Source organism: Ictidomys tridecemlineatus, chromosome 5, assembly GCF_052094955.1.
Source record: "Ictidomys tridecemlineatus isolate mIctTri1 chromosome 5, mIctTri1.hap1, whole genome shotgun sequence".
NCBI classification, from domain to species: Eukaryota; Metazoa; Chordata; class Mammalia; order Rodentia; family Sciuridae; genus Ictidomys; species Ictidomys tridecemlineatus.
The window spans coordinates 193,432,577-193,452,387 of NC_135481.1; the positions used below are offsets into that span (position 1 = coordinate 193,432,577).

The 19,811-nt window shown below is 52.2% G+C and overlaps 1 protein-coding gene and 1 long non-coding RNA gene across 2 annotated transcripts in view; one reads left to right on the top strand and one right to left on the bottom strand.

Annotated features, from left to right (window-relative positions):
- Positions 1 to 19,811, bottom strand: part of Ptpn1 (protein tyrosine phosphatase non-receptor type 1) — a 105,019-nt gene that overhangs the window by 71,463 nt on the left and 13,745 nt on the right. The gene's annotated exons all lie outside the window — the stretch shown is intronic.
- On the top strand, positions 9,311 to 12,415 carry LOC144378177 (uncharacterized). The gene is made up of 2 exons (XR_013439811.1): positions 9,311 to 9,639; positions 12,113 to 12,415. It is a non-coding gene; the product is annotated as an uncharacterized LOC144378177 (long non-coding RNA).

The following is a 19,811-nucleotide window of genomic DNA, read 5'->3' on the forward strand; positions in this document are numbered from 1 at the left end:
TATTTAGAGCCACCAAAGGAAGTCATGGAGGATTTCTGCGCACAGCAATGACAGCATCCCTGTTGGCTGCTATTTGAGAAGAGACTGCAGGGGTCGAGGCAGAAGGGAAGACCTGGTCAGGAGGCTGTCGTAACCACCCAGGCAAAAAACGATGGTAGCCTGAAGCTCGGCGATGCTATCAGAGGTGGTGAGAAGGGGACAGTTCCTGCATGACTTATTAGGAATCACTCTTGGGTGACTCGCTCTCACGGCCCTCTACTTTAGAGCGGCACGGGGGAAAATCATGCATGCTCTGAGTGCAAGTATGACTTTGTTTAGTAAGATAAAATGCCATGGTTGGGGTCTCAGGACAGGATGCAACACACCTGGCCAGTCCCAGGTAGACCTCGGTGGTCTGGAGTGGACTGCCCACTGGGAAGCTTCCAGATTTACAGCAAAACAAGGCTTCCGTGTTCTAGAACTCTACTGAAGGCAGCTAAGCTTCCAGCGGCTGTGGAAAAGGCAGATTCCCGACTGGTGAAAAAGGCACCAGATTTGCATCCCAAGTATACAGTACCCCTAGAAGTGTTTTCTATTATGTCCACCCACGATCAAATAAATACTCCTAATCCACCAAGTGTCCAAAATCTTCATAAAGAAAACAAAATAAAGGCCCTAAAAGTGATGGGAAGATGAGTGCTGGGTAAATGCAGTGGCCAAACCCAAAATGAAATATCAAACCTGCCGTGGAGCCGGTTTCCACAGTGTCCCCGAACCAGACTGACCACGTCAGGACCATCCGCCTGTGCTCCGCATTCCAGGGTGGAACACCCCGAGCGAGCGCGCTCGCCAGTGGAGACCGACACACCACTGTGACCACGGGATGCCCTGCCCCCCTTCCTTACCGCCCCTCCTTGCTCTTGCTACGTAGACTTCAGAAACGTGAGGCTCGAACGTCACCTGTAACAGGCGTCAAACGTGTGCTCTCCCAGACGGCACGCCTGATGCTGGGCTACCCGAGCAGGTTTGTGTTTGGTCAAAGCTTACAGGTCAAATGGCTCCAATTTCACCAAATCATTTCGTATGGGCATCGGACTCCAAGAGATGTGGATCAGCCCATGAATCTAACCCAGTGAGAGAATAAAAGCAAGTTCTTCCTGAGTTATGCCTGAGGTGGGCCAGAGAGAGTCACAAGGACTCAATGGAGTCTACACAGCGCCTGCCGAACTGAGGTCTACACAGAGGCAAGAGGGCAAAGGAGCAAAACCACTGAAGAACCCCAAGTGGCCGCTCCTGACTTCCCCTCCCTCCCTAAGGTAACTACAGACGACCTCTCGGGGGCAACTCAGTGACAAAGTTCTAGTGACAGAGCAGTAGAGCAACTAATTTTCACATTTCTTTACGTGTATACATTCGTCACCCAAATTAACTCCCAAATCTAACCAGGCAGACAGCTGACACTTGTTTGAGATTTCTGTTTCTCTTGAAAATACACAGGCGTAGCACCGGTTCACCCCACGGGGGTGCTTTGCTTTTATGGAGCGCACCCCTCAGTGACAGAGAGCAGCCTCCCAGCTCGGACAGCCCTCCACGCCCCGGGCAGCTGCGTGTCCGCCACTGGCCTCGCAGTAGGCTCCTCCTCATTACAGGACTGCTTGCCCGGGAAGAGGCAGGGGCTGCTTGCCGCCAGCCTCAGAAGTCTGATAGGACCTAGACCCTCACCTTTGTCACCTCCCAGCACAGGCCCGGGCCCAGAGTAAAAGCATCCCATGAGACTCTGGGCACTGAACTGGAGGATGGTCCCACAGGCTCCCGAAGCGCTGTCCTTGACTCAACACCAAGGAGCTCCACGTCACGGTCCATGTCACGGGGCTGCAATGTGCCCGAGAGTGTGCAGCAGATGCGGCCCCGAACGCGCCTTCTCCACTGTCCCCGAGGGAAGCTGGCGAGGGTCTGCTTCTGTTGGCAGCTGCCCCCGCAGCCTCCCGGCGAGAGGTCGCAGAGGGCTACCAAGACGTGGAGGCAAAGCAGACAGGTGATCCCCGCACAGTGCCGCGCTCTCCTGATTTAAGGCTAAAGGAAGAGGAAACTCCAGGGGACCTCTCATTCGCTGGAACTCAGAGAACTACAGAGTCCCTCAGCAACTGTCACATGTTCTAAGGTCCCCCACCTCCCGAATGACCATCCAATTGAATCTGATCCATCTGAGTCACTGCCTAGTATTGAGGGCAAGTGCTGGTCCTCAGACAGGGACAGGCCGAGCTGGACGGAAGGGAAACGAGAAGCACAGAGAAGGCAACGGCTTTAAATGCAACGAGGAAGCCCACAAGGTGTGCCCCTCCCGGAACTCCTGTGCCAGCCAGTGAATGAGGAGTTACATACACAGTGGGCATCTGTGTTGGGCTCGCCTGGCATTTTAGAAATGAGGTCCTCGAAGTAATGTGTGTTGAACAAATTTAGTTAATTGTAAATCGCATTATAAACGGGAACATAAAATTTCTGTACAGCAAAGCATACTCTGAAAAACCATTAGAGGTTCAATGTCTTTCAGATGGAAAGCAACGCTACACCTTTATACATGGGAGTTAGCAGGGAAGCATCAGCCTTGCAGGGTAGCTCCCTGGTACAGCCCGGCCTAGCACGCATGAGGCCCTGGCTCCATCCCCACCTCCGAATCAACACACACACCCCATTTAGAAACCCTAGGAGGGCCGGGTCATGGCTCAGTGGCAGAGCGCTCACCTGGCATATGTGAGGCACTGGGATCGATCCTCAGCACCACATGCCAATAAATAAATTTTAAAAAACACCCAGGAAACAAGTAGTAATAACCTTCATATTGTTAATTTTTCAGGTAAACTAAAATGCCTAAATAATAAAGCTTAAAATTTAGCTAATTAATATGAAGTCAGTTCTGATTTGACTTTTAAAGTAACGATGTATTTAATAAAAATAGATGCTAAAAAATAAACCAGGCACTTCGGAATCTCACATAGCAGTTGAAAGAGAAAGGACGAGGAAGGGACAACACTGGTCAGGCAGCAGGATATGTCATCACCCCTGACAGCGCGGGGTCACCTTGTACGCTGCCTGGGCCAAGGTTAGAAGATAATGGAATTACAAGTCACTAACTGAACAGTTGCACGCATTTGTAAAACTGTATGGAAAAAGCAAGTCAGGGGAGGAGGGAGGGAGGGGACGCAGAATCCCTTCACAGGGTTGGCACGGGAGTCTCGCTAAACTGCCTAGGGTGGCCTTGAACTTGTGTCTGGCGTCCTCCAGCCTCTGGGATTACAGGTGTCTACATCCCGCTCCTGGCAGTCACTGAGAACATAAACCCTAGACTGAACACAGGGAGAGGACATAGAATTGAAAGTGACCGTGAGGACTGCCCCAGGCTCGGCATGGAGGAGTAGGAGCAGGAGGGCCCGTCCACGGCACAGCGCAGCGTGGCAGGGAGGGCAGCGCCCAAGCCCAACCCATCAGCACCAGGGCCTGGGGGAGGGGAGGCTGCAGATGGGGGGCACACAACAGAGAAGCTTCAAAGTAAATCACAGCACTGCCTGGAAACTTTTACCAGAGTTTTCAAAGTGGTAACTTACTTAATTTTCAAAACCTGTGGCCGGGCACAGTGGCACACACCTATAGTGCCCGTGACGTGGGAGGCTGAGATAGGACTCATAAATTTGAGGCTGGCCTTGGCAACTTAGTGAAACCCTGTCTCAAGACAAAAAATAAAGAGGGCTGGGGACATAGCTCAGTGGTGGAGTGCCCCTGGGTTCCCTCCCCAGTACCAAAAAACACTGGCTGTATAGCCCCTGAAAATAGAAAATCCTTAAAAATATAAAAACGGGCCTGCTGTAATTGGCTGTAATTGGTGGTGACCGGAAGTAACTTAGGAGAAAAGTCACTTTCCACATTGGTGCTAACAGCTACTCTGATCCCCTAAGCTCTGAGGCAGCTTTAGCTGAAAATGGTCCAGCTGCCACAGGGGACCCCTCTGGAAACACCGTGGCTGAGGAAGCGCGGGTGATGGTGGTCAGGACAGAAACCCTGATGCAGGTAAGAGGGAAGCGCCTTAGCCAGCACTTAGGAGCCCATTCTGAGCTCAGCACAGTAGGCTCTTAGAGCCTGCACACGTGGAATTAGGAAAGAATCATTGACAAAGAAGTTTAAAAACTGCTTATTTAAGTGTCCCTGACTTTAAACCTTATTTTTACAGTCCTTCATATAAGTGTCTGTTTTTCAAAAAATCACTTATGTTTTCCGTTAAATGTCATGAATTTCACCTTGGGCAGAAATCAATAAGCAGAAAATGAATCAGACTTACAGTAACTGATGTCAATAAAACATATTGGAACCAGTATCTTTTTAAATGCTGAGAACCGCAAAACTATTCCTGTAAGAGAACAGTCTAAAAAAATTAAATCTACTTTCACTTCTGTTTTGTTTGCCTTCTGCTTTCCATAAGGACAGCTCAGAACCTCAGGCCCTGGGGCTGGGCTGCTGCCAGAGGACACTGGTACAGCCGACTTAGGACACAGTGGCTGGCGACATCTGAAAGTGGAACGTGCCCAGCTTCCCTTACTGGAACCTGACTAGCGACCCGGGTTTCCTCCCTCCAGATCCCAGGGAGGGAGACAGCACAGACCACAGTGGCCCTGAGGTAGCAGACGCAGTCCTTGTGAGCCTGGTGCCACTTTGTGCACCATTTAGGAATGTGACGGGAGAAGACAGAACGCCGAGATAAGGTGGCTTTGGTTAGGAAAGTCTTGGGACTCCACCAAGTGCTTTCTAGATGCGACACACTCTTCTATATGCTACCTGAGGGGACCCAGGATGAAGACGGAGCAAAGAGTAAGTCGGGACCAGCACCTGAAAGCATCTGAAGTGCTCACTCGGGAAGCCACAAAATCAGACAACGGGGGGAAGCCCGGCCCCTCCTGTGGCTCGCCAAAGACTCTGTGGGTGAATGGATCAAGGTTTAGAGGTCACGTTCAGGTCCCTCGGACTCACCCAGGTACTGACTGAGCGCTGACGACAGGGCACGCCCTGCGGATGTGACGATGGACAAAGGAGCCTAAAGTCCTGCCACCGTGGAATTCATGCTGCAGTTGGGACGGCGGCTCTGGAGCAGGCACTGCTATAGGCAGCCCGCACAAGCAGATCCTCACGAGGCATCAAGGTCGCAGGGGACCAACAGTGGAACAGAACAACTTGTCCCAAGCAAGTGGACACATCACCTACAACCTCCCCTCCCTGCTCCCCAAGCACCAGGGAGCTGGTCGCTCGCAGAGGCAGAGTGTCAAAGGCCATGGCCTCCACCCCACCGCGCCTCTCTCCCGTCTCGCTCCTGGGGATCAGATGAGGGGCCCAGCGCCGAGGCAAGCAAGGGCCACGGGCAGCCCCAGGCGGCGTGCCTCGTGGGAAGTTAAGGACAACCGGGTCTGCACACAGATTTCTTTTCTTTGTTAGACCCTAACCCATGAATAAGATGCAGCTCCTCCACCAAAGCTAATTTAGGGTGCTGTTGAGAAGGCAGCAGAGATCTTGAGGGCTTTAGGAGAAAAGTGCACACACGGCAGGCAGAGCACACCCCGCGGTCCTGCTCAGCACCCAGTACACCAAGTCCTAGGGGACGCCCCAAGCCCAGACCAGCTCAGCCCACAGGCTGGAGTTTTCCAACTGTTCTCACCATTAGGAAGTCACACAATATTCAGGATACCTGAAATTCCTTCTCAAAAAAGCCCTCAAGCGCACTCAAGCGAAAACGCGCTATGGAAACACCCTCCCGGCCTCCCCTTTTTTGGCAGGGGCTGGGGGGGTGTTATACGGGGATTGAACTCAGGGGCACACGACCTCTGAGCCACATCCCCAGTCCTTTTTTGTATTTTATTTAGAGACAGGGTCTCACTGAGTTGCTGAGGCTGCCTTTGAACTGACAATCCTCCTGTCTCAGCCTCCTGAGCTGCCGGGATAATAGATGTGCGCCACGACCATTAAAATGGGCATTTTTAAGGGTTCTGTCCCTTTGCCCTCTAGTCACAGCCTTGGGGAACAGCTGCTCAACTTCTGGGGTCTGCCCTCTTAAAACTGAATACATAAAAAATACATTATCTGCCCAACAGAGGCAGGCGGTAAACCTCTGCTAACAACATATGATCAATTTGATCGAGTTACTTCAAGTAGCTGATTCACAACACTGGCATTTTAATACCATTAACCAGAAATGGCAGTGGCACACATCATACCTGTCACAAAGCATCTGGACACAATGTCACTGCTACAGGCAACAGGAGCCCTTGGAGGGTTTGCATGAGGGGGTCACTCTGGTTCCACCCCCACTGGATCACACAGGACACCCCACTGCCTGCAGGAGCCCTGCTGCACCCATTCCACTGGAGACCACTGCTGCTCACGGTCTCCGAGCTCTTGCCTTGTCCAGAAGCCACACAGCTGGAATCATACCATGTGTTGCCTTTGCCCATTTTTAAATTAGGTTGTCTGCATTTTTCTTAAGGGTGCTCAGTGCTTCTTATGTATTTTGGGCACGTCTTTTGACAGTCAGACGTATTACAAATATCTTTCCGGGTTAGCTTGTGGCGTGTATCAAACTACCCGGAAACACAGCCGCTCATAACTGCGACCCCACATGCTCGTGACTGTGTCAGGTGCCGTCTGGGCTGTTCGGCCAGGGTGGCCTGGAGCTGGAATGTAATGCGAGTGGCCCAGTGGCCTCGCCCACATACCTGAGGTGGGGCTTGCCCACATACCTGGCTGTCAGCGAGGGCTCTAGTGGTGTCTGGGCCACAGGCTGCCCATCACCCAGCAGGCTCACTCACAAGGCAACTCCTGCAAAACCCTCAAGAGGAGCAAGATAGGGCGGCCACACTATCCAGTGCCCTTCTGGGACTCTGCCTAGGTCATGATCCCAACAGAACATTGGCCAACCAAGTCACAGATTCAATGCAGAGAGAGACCCCACCTCTTCAAGGCACTCACACTCAAAGGAGCAGGCAGACAGGGTGGGAGGTCTGTGACTACTTCTGCAAGCAACCTAACTAATGTGTCTTTTGATGACCAACCCTTCTTATTTAAATGTAGTTCGATGCATCAGTCTTTTTCTTCAGAGCTTTTTGGAGATATTTTATTTAATAGCACCTAGCCCAAGCTCATAAATACCTTCCCTTATATTGTCTTTTCAAAGTCTGTCCTTGAAAAGAAAAATAATTTCTGCATGTTTTAATTTAAATCTTGATCATTCTACCTCGAAATATAGCAATCAAATAACAGATAACGATAAAAGAAAGGTCGGTTCCTTCTAACAGCTGATTTATGCACAGGAAGAGGCTCAACCTGGCTGGCTCACAGTGAGGTGTGACGTCTACGGGGTGGTGCACATGGAGCATCTGTCCCTGCTAGTCTTTTGGAATATTAGTGTTAGTCTTAATCAAATAAGATCTTTACATATTTTAAAGTCATCAACTGTTTTGGTTGGAAACCACTTCCCTAAGTTACCTGCACATTAAAAACATCTCAGGTATGGGAAATTAAACTGCAGCGTGGGAGGAAAGAGAATCACAAAGCCGTGGATGACGCAGTGACGACAGAGCTGGGAGTGCTACCTGGGCAATTTTTATCTTCTATTATTTTTCAATTTTTTTAATAGTGAATATGCTTTGCCTGTGTAATAAAAAGTTTAAAATGTGTATGGATTCCCACCCACCGAGCCCTCCTCCTCAAGCTCCTGTACTGCACGGAGAGGTCGACAGTCTTCCTCTGGACGAAGAGGTCACCTTTTATTTCCTCACACGTTGAACCTTAACTCCCGCGGAGCTGTGTTCCTTCTGCAGCTCTCACTTCTGCCTGAACCACAACCGCCTGCAGGTCCTGCGCTACAGCGGGCAGCTGGGGAGGTCAGCTGAAGGCCTCCTCTCCCCTGCCACCTTGGAGCCTGACCGTATCACAGCTCACAAGGGTCCTCCTGCTTCTTCCCTAGGTTCAGATAGTAGCAGTGGGCGCCCGGCTGCTCTGCTCTTCCCAGAAGGCACAAATCGCTGTCAGAGACGCACAGACCTCACAATCAGAGAAGACAATGGTGCGTCTCAGTTCATGTCTGCAACCATTTAGCAAACTAAAGGTCAAGAGGAACCCAAGAGATTAAAAGGCAAGGAATTTTAAAAAGCTACAATAGCATCGCTGTTCTTAAAAATGAACATTGTTATTTTGTTCTTCTTCCTGTAAGGCTCTGGAACAAAGGCGGACCCAAGTTTATCTGGCATATTTTACTCTGTGTATAGCTTGCAGGAAAATTCAAGAAAATATTAGAGACATTAAGTCATTTCTGTTCATCTTGTTCATAAGCAGTTCTTGGAAAAAAAAAAAAGCAGAGTTCTCCATTACAGTTACCTTACCTTTGACCTCAAGGGAAGCAAATTTTATTAAGTAAATTTAATTGATATTATTTGAAGTAACTCCTTCAAATAATACCCAGCATAAAACAGCAAAATCTCAGCATGTTAGCACACCTCACCACCTCTGCAACATGTTTAATTAAATGGGGCATCTTTTGGGCTGGGGTTGTAGCTCAGTGGTAGACGCTCAAGGTATGAATTCGATCTTCAGCATCACATAAAAATTTAATTAATTAATTAAAGATATCATGTCCAACTTAAAAAAAATGGGTACCGTTTTTGACAGGGGCTGGGGGGGGCGTTATATGGGGATTAAAATCAGGGGCACACGACCTCTGAGCCCATCCCCAGTCCTTTTTTGTATTTTATTTAGAGACAGGGTCTCACTGAGTTGCTGAGGCTGGCTTTGAACTGACAATCCTCCTGTCTCAGCCTCCTGAGCTGCTGGGATAATAGATGTGCGGCACGACCATTAAAATGGGCATTTTTAAGGGTTCTGTCCCTTTGCCCTCTAGTCACAGCCTTGGGGAACAGCTGCTCAACTTCTGGGGTCTGCCCTCTTAAAACTGAATACATAAAAAATACATTATCTGCCCAACAGAGGCAGGCGGTAAACCTCTGCTAACAACATATGATCAATTTGTTGAAGCGTCTGAAAGCTAACAGACGCCAGATCCTTCCTCAGGAGGGTGTGCTCGATATCAACGCCAGGGCTGAACTACAGAGGAACTCGATCCCGACATGCTGCTGGAATACTACTGTCAATAGGTAACCAGGGCCCTGGAGAGGTAACATCCTTCAGGGAAGTCAGAGCTATGGCACACTCTCCCTCCAGAGCTCAGGAGATGAGCCATCTGAGGCAGGCCAGCAAAAAAACAAGTCCCCAGAGCCTGTAAGACTCAGATGAGCCAGGAACGTTAGGAACACTCTAGTCACATTTTAACGCAACAACAATTCATGAAGTTGAAAGAGATCACTGCTAGGACCCAGTGGTTTCCCGTCCTACTGAACCATCAGCCTCCCAGGAGTGCTCAGAGTAAACAGCACCAGACTTCAGATGCGTCCATTAGAGGACAGACTAGGTAAAAAGCCAAAGCTGCAAAACTCTGGGAAGTCACTGGATTACCACCTAAATACAAGCTTTAAGGTGACAAGTTGCTGAAGCCAACAGGCCAAGTGTCAGCGGGGTACAGTCCCTGGACAATGAGCGCCCACCTCAATGAGGTGGGTTGCTGTGGCCACCAAGGTCAGTAGAAAGTACCGGGAGGGGCGTGTTCTCCGGGAAGGCAGCGGAGGCCGGCAGTAAAAACGAAAGCAGAGCTCAGAGCCCGTAGCCACCCAGCAGCCCCGTCTGGGCGGGGCCAGAGAGCTCCTAGGACACAGCCCCCACCGCTGGCCTTGCAGGCTTGGGCTGGCATCGATGGCAGGACGCAGGTCGTGCCACTCTGGCCAGGCGCTTCCCCGTCGGGGACCCAGGTGCATGGCCAGGCTCCGAGGGGGCACCAGGCACACACAGCTGCTGAGCCTCCTGCCTCTGCTCCCGGGGCTGGGGGACATCCTTTCCAGAAGGGGCCAAATGAGACCCCTGCCCCAATAGCAAGCAGTCACTGGATAAGTGTCCTAAAAGGTCACAAAGAATCCAGGTGACAGCTGTGGATTTGGATTAAGGAAACACACGGCATGAGGCTGGCAGTGAGGAAAAATACTATGTGCACAGGAAAGTGCCAGTGACCACGCCCACTCGGACAGCGCCACCTCCGTGACCTCTTGACAGAAGGCTCAGGGGCCATTTGGGCAATGAGCAATTTCCTGTTATGACATCCAGGGAATGCTGGGTGTGAGAGAACAGATTCTCGGAAGAATGTGCCCCTTCCCCTCTGCTTCTCCTGAAAGCAGCAGCATCTTCTGACAAGGCCCAATTCTGGAGAAGGCCATGTTCCATGTGACATGGGATATAGGCCCCCACAGCTTCTCTGTAAACTAGGGGAGGAGCAGGCCCACAGATGGACACGAGTAAGATTTTGGGGGGAGCCCTCAGGCATGGCTGACAGGTCCTGAAGTGGCACCCTCTTTCTCCACAGAAAAGCCCCCTTCACCATGGCTGATTTTAGGACTGTCAGCAAAAGAGTCTCTGCGAAAGAGTCCAATGTAGATAAACTTCCTATTTTCGTGTCACCCTGTTTACTTGGCCACTGGCCGGGAAGACACCGGCACTCCAGGTGCTGGACACCCCTTACTAGTTTTTCACAAACATGTATCCAGTAGAGTAGTTTGTAGAAATGTGCAAACAAGGCCTCTGGCCTTGAGCTGGGCTTCACGGAGATGTCTACATTTTTAAGATAAGTTACAAATGGGCTCCATGGTAACAGCAGGCGGGGGAGGAAAGAGGGGAGAAGAGGCTCTCCCCTTCTCAGGTGCTGTCCTTGAAGAGTTAACCTGCCCAGAACAGTGAAAGAAAAAGCTGCTTTGATGCGAACTTCTGCAGACTGTGGGCGTCTGAGCCCCTCCCCTTGCATGCTGGGTATAAAACTCTGAAACTCCCTGGACTCGGGGTTCAGGGGATTGACTGATCACAGCAAAGGCTGTGCCCTCTGAGCCTGGCTGCAGCCAAATAAAACTGTCCCCTGCTGTCTTCGGTGCCTGCCTCGTTCGTCCCTACAACAGTGCCAGCACAGCACACAGCACTCCCGAGTGGCAGAAAGGCACGGCCAAGACCCACCTGAGCTCTCTGCTTGGAGCACGGCCTCATCAGCACTGTGCCTAGGAGAGGCTTTGTCCTAGGACGCATTTGGGCTGTTGTTCTGAGCATCCCATCGGGCGTGGGGCCAGCGGTGCCAGTGACCACAGCCATTCTGAGAGGCCACCTGTTGCCCAAAGGCTGGACGTTGAGGGCGTTGCCAGCTGAGGGGCACCTGGGCAGTAGCATCTTCTGTTCTGGAGATTTCACCCTCCCCGAGGCCACACTAGACGTGGCCATGGCTCCTCTGTCCCAGAACATCTGATTTTTTCTTCTTTGGTAAAAAGGTATTGTTATGGTGCTAGGATTTATTTCAAAACAAAATAAAACTAGGAGGGGGTGACGGGTGGGGTACAGAGGGAGACAGGGGGTGCGTCTCTAATGACTGAAACTGCCGAGTGCCGCGGGGTGTGCAGGGCTGCTGGTGCTTTGCTGGTGCTGAGGGCTCTACTTCAGTGCAGGTGAAGGTTTCCTAAAGCAGAGTCTTAGGGCAGGGTGAGGCTGGCCGCAGGCCTGAGCCTAAGCAACTCCAATTTACAACCCCAGTTCGAAACCTGCAGTCTCACCAGGCACACCCACAAGCCCTCCAGTAGGCCCTCAGGCACAAAGACCTCACTCCTCCCCACCTGACAAACTCGGAGTGAGGCCTCTGGCATGCTGCGCTCACCCATAGGGGAACAGGCAAGAAAACCAGGGTGGGGACCTCCAGACCAGATGCTTTCCTCAGGGCAAATGACTTCACGGAGAAATCTGGTAGCAGCTGATAGGGACTGAAGAGGGGTCAGAAGCCCCAACATTTAGAATAAATGATGGAGCTAATGAACGGACCTTCAGCCAGCCAGCACTGATGCCCTCCTGTCGGAGAGCCTGATGAGGACCTGGACTGACATCTAACTCTTCTTATTTTGTTTATTTGTTTGCCTGATCCTCTGCATCTTCCGCACCACTCAAACTACGGCCACACCTTGACCCTGGTGAGAAGAGGACTTCTCCCTAGGACACTCTCCTCCACCAGCCGTCAGCTCCACCCAGGAGAAGCCTGCCTTGGTGCCTGATGTGATGACCGCCGTCTGAGTGAGTGGCATCTGCTGGACTCGGAGCCTAAGGCTGGAGACTTCTGATTGACACCTGAGCTTAGCATGCAGAGGGATGTCTGTCATGAGCCTGTCATGATTCAGTGTTTCCAGTGCCTAGAACTGATCAGTCTAGAACTGTGTGCTGAGAATTGATTATGGCTACTGCAGTGCCTCGCATCATTTTCTTGATTAAAAACCTATAGAGTGAAGTTGTTTTGAGTGAATTGAATTGGGCAGAAGTGCATGGACATTCTGTATCTCTCCCCTTCGACTGTGTATGTCACACCTTTTGCCCATCACGACAGACAGACTTGGAAAGCAGGAGAATAACCCAACCAGATGTGCACTTCTGAAAAACCACTGTGGCTGTAGGAGGCAGGTGACAGGGCGAAAGCAGTGGCGCTCCACCCCAGGCCCAAGGGGATGCTCAGAACAACACCAAATGCGTCCTAGGACAAAGCCCCACACTGGAGAGAAGCTTCTGAGAGTAGAACAAGTTGAGAAAATATGGACAAAAAGAGGAAAAGAACAGGCTGAGACAAAAAGTGGGACGGCAGGAAGTGCAGGGCAGGGGAGGCAGATCTAGGAGAGAACAAGGGCACTGCAGAGGGAGTGGAGAGGCCTGAGCCGGAAACCCCTCCTGACCCCCCTTCCTTCCTAGGAAGCTTCGGGGCGTCTTCCAAGTGCTCAGCACAAGAGGAGCACCACCACAGGAGGAGGAGGCAGAAAGGACATCTCTGCGGAGAATAAAAGCAAACTCAGAGATGCCCCAAACAGATGAAGACCAATCACACAAGCGAAAAGAAGTGAATGAGAAGCTAATGAGAATCAAAGAAAAAGAGACTAGAAAAAGATTTTAAAACAGGTGAAAGATATCAGGAAAACACAAGAACAGAAGAAAAACAATCTTCAGAAATGGGAACAAATGGAAGATGATTAGAGCAAATTAGCACTGAATGCTTTAAATGTTTAAAAAAAAAATAAGGGTAAATTTTTCTTTTTACTTTTTTGGGGTCCTGGGAATCGAGTCCAAGGGTGCGGTACCGTGAGGCTGCATCTCCAGCCCTTTTATTCTTACTTTTGAGGCAGGGTTGCCCAGACTGGCCTTGAACTGGCAATCCTCCTGCCTCATAAAAAAGAAATCGATTCCTCATACTATTCTTATAATTTTCCTATAAATTTGAAGTTATATGAAAAAAATCTTAAATGAAGATAAAGCCCTGGAGAGGAAGTGAAAGAAACAGACGACATGCAGCAAGACGACAAGCCTCCCCGCCAGGCTGGGCTCCTGGAGAAGGCACGAGCCAGGGACGGAAGGAACACCGGCCCGCAGCCCAGGCCTGCTCCGTGACCCAACACGAAGGGAGCTGAAGCCACACACTGAAAAAGCATGAAGATTTTCGGAGGCCGCTGTCCCAAAATGGCCAAGACCAAGCACAGCTTGATAAAGAACTAGACTTCGAAATAAAGTTAAAAACAAGAAGCTCTGGGCACCTGGGGGAAAAAGACTTGAGACAAGCCATCACGAGGGAAGGACATGCCGGTGGGCAGGCACTGGCAACACGGCTGGCTGCTGTGCTCGCGTCGCGGAGGCCACAGCTGCTCGAGTGTGAGCTAGGGATTCGGAGCACAGCCTCCTGGATGCTTCCTGGGGAGTGTGGTGCAGGACCATCTCCAGGAAACCACAGTCACCAGAGACACGGAGAACTAACTGGGAGGGAGCGGCAGTCTTCACCAGGAGGGTTAAGATGAAAGGACGGTCACAGAAACAGACCAGGGACCCTGGCTCTAGCTGCTGACCATGCAGAGTACAAAGGCCAAAGATGGAGGGGCAAGAAGAGAAGAGTTTCTGAAAAGTGGATCCATCTTCCAAGTGGTTCTAGATGCCAACCTACAAGAGTTCAGATCAGACTCTGAGGGAAGGCGCTTACTAGCTAATTTCAAGATTGCTCAGGGGGTATCCCACCAACGCCCAAACCAAGGGCTCGAGGGGTGTACAATAAAGATCTTAGTACAGAAGCAACCAGTAGAAAATACAAGGATTCCTAAATACCAAAGGATTTACTCATATGTAAAATTCCTCCTTGAAAACTATAGAAATAACACGCCCATCATGTCCACCACGAAACACAACGAAAAGAACTCAACCAGTGTTAACAGTCTAGAAGTATCTATTCTTCCACAATTTTCTCCAAACACATGCAAACGTAAAGAATGAATTCTTCTTGTTTTCATCCAGAAAGGAACCCGCTATGCAGACTGCTCCACCGAACCACACAGCGCCCTGGGTGTCAGTGAGCGGGCCAACGAGTCTCTCAGCAGTTCAGCTACAACTTCACGTCCTTGCCTTAACTTCAGAAGCAGTTGAAACTCATTTCAGCGTCTTAACTGCCCAGTTTGATAAACAGGTTCTCCCCTCCGACAAGGTCCCTTCTACTCCTGTTTCCGCATTTTAGCCATGAGCAGCGGGGCCAGGTCAGCGGGTGGGTGACGGCAGGCGTGGAGCAGAGGCGTCCTAGGCGGCAGAGCCCCTTCTCTCGCCTCCGCGTTCCACTGCAGCCATCAGCCCTCGCTGGCCTCTCTTCTCGGGTCTCTGGCCTTCAGAGCCCCCCGCTGGCTCGGCCCTTGTTTTCCTTGTTGTTTGGTTGGTTTGGGTTCGGGTTGTCCGTGGACCTTCGTTTGCTGGTTTCGTGCTGAGGGCCAGCCCAGCGCCTCGCACTGCTAGGCAGGAGCCGCGGCTCAGTCACGGCCCTGGTTCCACTGTGGCTCTCCTGGGAGCAGATGTGATATGTCCTGTCCCACTTGAACAGGGAGAGGCCTGCCCTACTCATCTTCGCGTGCCCTCTCGTCTGTGGTCACAGAAGGCACCTCCAGCGGTGCAGGTGTCCCTGGCTGCCTGGACGAGCCCCCCACTGCGCTCCTCCAGAACTGCTCTGCTGCTCCTGCATCTTCTGCTGCCAGCCGCTGCCACCGCCTCGTGGCCACCTGTCTGCTGGGACCCGCCTGGGCGCTGAGCGTCTTCCAGTGAGCCCGCCCCTGTGGACCTGGGACAGCTTGGCTGGGAGCAGCTTCCCCGGCCCTGGGCTCTGTTTCCCCAGGAGTGGGGCTCTGCCGGGGCAGGGGCCGGGAGCCAGGCGAGGGGGCAGTGCGGGGGTGACCCCCGGCCTTCTCGTGGCCTGGATTCAACTTTCTTAGTGGGAACGCGAACCCTCTGGGAACGCGGGGCTGCCCTTCCCGTGCCTGTGTCCTCAGCCCCCCAGGTGCCTGGTGTCTCCTGGAGCTTCCCTATCTGGGTGGGTGGACCAGGTGTCCCCATCTTCTGAGAGGCGACAGAGCAGCCCACCTCAAGGCAGGGCCAGAAAGCCTCAGCTCTCCAGGAGCCTCTTTACAACAAAGGACTTCTCTGCGGAAACCCCGGGGCTGCCATCGTCACCAGCCAGGGCCACACCTCCAGCACCAGCACTTCGTTCCACAGACAATAAAAATGGAGAAGAGGCTGAGTGTCTGTGGGTTTGGGGAAGGAAATATAATACCTGTGGGAGATGAGAGCTCTAGAGATAAACCACGTTGTCACCACACTGCCAGGCCCAGGTCCAGCTGTGCCACTCAGATCCGCTCCAGGTCCCTTCTGCGACGGCCTTGTGCTACTGGTCTTTGTTCTAAAAGGTCAACTTCCAACCAGGTCTAATGGGATACACCAGTAATTCCAGCTACGTGGGAGGCTGAGGCAGGAGGATTGAGGTCAGCCTCAGCAACTTAATGAAACCCTGTTTGCAAAAAATTTGAAAAATTTAAAAATTGGGGGTGGGGGTGTGTTTCTGGGGATATACCTCAGTAGTTCATTGGTCCATCACCCTGGGTTCAGTCCTCAGTGCAATAAGTAAATAAAAGGCCAACTTCCTTGTTACCATGTGAGGCACAGACGGAGTCATTGGACCCAGGTTTACCCAGGCTCGGGGCAGAAGTCCTGGACTCTGAATCAACAGAGTGGAGGGTCTTACAGCTTTAAGTAGGGAGCCCAGCCAGGTTCCTTGTACTCTCATGTAAACGCCTTGAAAAAAGATCTTAAATAAGAAACAGCCAAGGGAGGCAAGTGAACCCCCAAGCCACTGTTGCTGCAATGTGGCCCCTGGTGGGGGACCAGGCGGAGATGCAGAGCCTACCAACCTTACTCAGTCCATGGGAAGCTGCGGGAAGCCCGCAGCCCTGGGGTCACAGATTCCGCAGAAGCTTCCCCAACACTATAGATCTGTTTCCAAAACAGGAGCCCTGGGCTGGGGCTCAGTGGTGGAGCGCCCGCCTCACACGCGTGAGGCCCTGGGTTCCATCCTCAGCACCACGTGAAAATAAACAAACAAAGCAAAGGTATTGTGTCCATCCACAAAAAAATATATTTTTAAAAAAGGAGACTGATAAGATATTTATAGATCTGAGGAAAAAAAAAAACACTGATCAAAAGCAAAAAATGAAGACTTAAGAAACAAAAGCAGGCCTATCCCTGGGGACCCCAGAACAAACGAAAGGGGGTCAGGAAGACAGCAGGCCCAAGAAGCATCTCTGGGAGCGACTTCCGTGCTCCAGCCCTGGGGGCCCAGTTGCGTCACACCCGCGACTCCCAGCACCCAGTCCAGCCTGTGCTCCAGCGCCCTCGGGAGTCGGGGTGCGCTGGGGGACAGGGAGCGCTCCCCAGCACATGGTCGTGCTCAGAAGCTCACAGCGAATGTGGCGTTAACGTTATGGTTAGTGATCACTGTTTCACCTAGTGACCTGGGGAAGTCACACCATATTATCAGAAGGACCCCAGTGTACCCCGGATTTTCAGCTTCTTGGGCAGCGTGGAATGTGACCACCTTTCACAACAATGACTCGACAGAAAACACACCCAGAGTCCCAGACAGTCAACCGCGAGGCGTCTGGAGCATGGCACATTTGGGTATTAGGGACGGCCTGTGCTTCCACGCTTGGTTACCCCTTGACCCTGTGCCAGCCAAAGTCCATCTCAACACTGTCCTATGAACTGACCCAGAGAGGACTTAAAGGGACACTCTTTGTAATAAATGTTGAGCCTCACAGGCCAGGTATCCCATGACTCATAAAATGGGGCTTCTTTTCACCCAAAGGCTCTGAATATAAAACAGATTATGCAAGGATGTTTCAGAACAAAACAAAACAAAGATGAGCATGGCTTCTGCAGTCAGCTCTCGAGCCTTCTCTGCGACGGGGACCTGCACAGCAGGCTACGGACAGCCTCCGGCCCTCCCCTGGTACTGGGAGGTAGAAAGCCACCAAGACAGAGCAGACACCAGACACAGCAGCTCATTGCTAGTGAGCAGTCAGCAGAGCGTCACGAGACACACGGGAGAACCCACCAAGTAGGGTCCCCACATACACGTCCACCGCCACATGCCCTAGGATCCCACACGACCACAGCTGCTGGGTCCCTGCGGCAGCCATGGGGAGAGGGTAGTGAGCAGGGAAGCAGAGAAGGGGAGGCGGGACCGGGAGCCCACCTGTGGGTGGGGGCTCAGTCGCATGGGCTTAGGGGTCTGCAAGCCCCGGGGAAGCCAGCCTCCGGGGACCAGCGCCCTCTGCTCCCCTCACAAATGCAGCCTCAGTCCCGAGCTCCTGCCACTAAACCTGTCTTTGGAGCTTCAGTTCTACCTTGTTCCCAACGGTGCTAGCTCGGGCCTTCAGTCTTGATAAAAGGCACGTCTATGTCTAAAAACACTCCAGTCACGCCCACAGAGGTGCACAGAGTGACACCGGTGAGCCCAGCGGTCTGGAGGGGCACCCTGTTGAACTACTCCTCTGAGCACTTCAGGAAGTCACACGGCGGAGCAAAGGACGCTGGACAGGAGGAAAAGGACTCCCTCTGGGCCCCAGGTCTGCTCTGTGACCACAGCGGCTTTCAGTTCACTTGAAAAACAATCCGCTCCAAGTCGTTTACACAAGGGTTCTGCTACTAAAAACAGGGCCGAAGAATACTCTGCAAATTGTGAAATTGAGTGCTTTCATTCTTAATTTAATTACCATCTCACAAAAACTCAATGAAAAGGCAAACCTAGAACAAATGAATCAGCGGTACGAGGCGCCACACCCACCTAAGCAGCCCTGAGCCTCTTCACCGGGCAGCCGCGCCCCCCAGCGATGGCACCCAGCTGGCCTGGGCAGGAGCAGCTCCTCTTCTCCGTCCACACACCGCTGCTCATGGCATAAGGCCCAGAAGACGGCGGCGACGGGACAGTGGAGAACCACAACCAACACAGCAGCCTTCCGGCTGCAGCCAGGACGACAAGTAAGAAAAGTTTAAAAACACACAAGACTGAGCTGCAAATGCAAAGGCTTCACCTGCCCAGAATTTTTTTTCTGGGAATTTTCTGGCAAGATCAAAATCTCAGGAAATTCCAAACAAATGAAATTCTAAAGGCAAATTACTAAAGAAAAATGATCTAACTTTAGACATGAGGCTGCCCCCCCACTCTCGCCCAGTTCTCTGCCTCCTGAGGACCCCCACCAACCACGAGCCACGTGCTAACGACAGCTGGGCTTCCTGCAAGGTGACTAACGCCCTCTGCTTCCTGTCAGTGCTGGCCAGAACCAGCTTCCAAACTTAGGAACCTGAGCCAGGGGACCTTCTCACACCACCCACCGAGCACCGACCGACTGAAAGCACAGTGCCCCTCAAGAGTGGTGGGGACAGAACCAGTTGATGGAGACAAAGGCAGGTCACAGAAACTTAGTTCATCAAGTCCCGCCTGAGCTAGGACAGCCCAGGATGTGTAAGCCACTGTGAGGGCACGGCAGGAGCTGCGCACGGTCCCCGCCCAGCGAAGGCTTATGGCCTCACTGGGGTACGCCACCCAGAAATGAGGATGAAAGGGACAGAGAAGACAAAGTGTCTGCTAAAGGACGGTGGGCCAGTGACATGGTTTCACAACACCAGAATTCTCCCTTCTCAGCCCGGTGCCGTTCCCGGACCCTCTAAACAGCACTCAGGAACAACGCGCTGGGCCTGTCCATAGGCCAGGCCCCATTTGGGGGACTAAGAGACACAATGGCTGAAATAAGACCTGCCCCGCCATAGGTAACCGCAGCAGAACAGAGGGCGCAACAGCATCACCACAGGACGTCAGGAAAGGGACAGTCCAGGGCACTGTGGTGGGACCTAGAAGAGGCTCCTCACTTGGGCCTGGAAACAAAAACATGAGAGAAAGCATCCTGAAGAGAGGCCTGCAAGGCGACTGGAGGGAAGAAGAGGCATGTGCCAGGTGGAGGGAGAACGTTCCAGAAGAGGAAGCAGCACTCGCCAGGCTCCAGAGCGCCAGCGCCGCCCGGGCAGGAATGGGAGCCTCTACAGGCTGCAGAGGCGGCACAGGGCCCACACTGAGTTGCAGGCCACCGCAATCCCTGGGTGAACAAGGAGGCAAGAGCCGGGGGAGGAAGAAGAGCTGGGTGCAGCCGAGGAGCTCCCTCGGGGCCCAGCTAACAGAAGATGCCAGCAAGCCCAGGCTGAGCTGAGGAGAAGACGGGAAGGGAAAGGAACAGAGAGAACCGAATCCCAGGGAGAGCACCCAAGGAGCAAGGAGAGGTCACCGTGTTGAATGG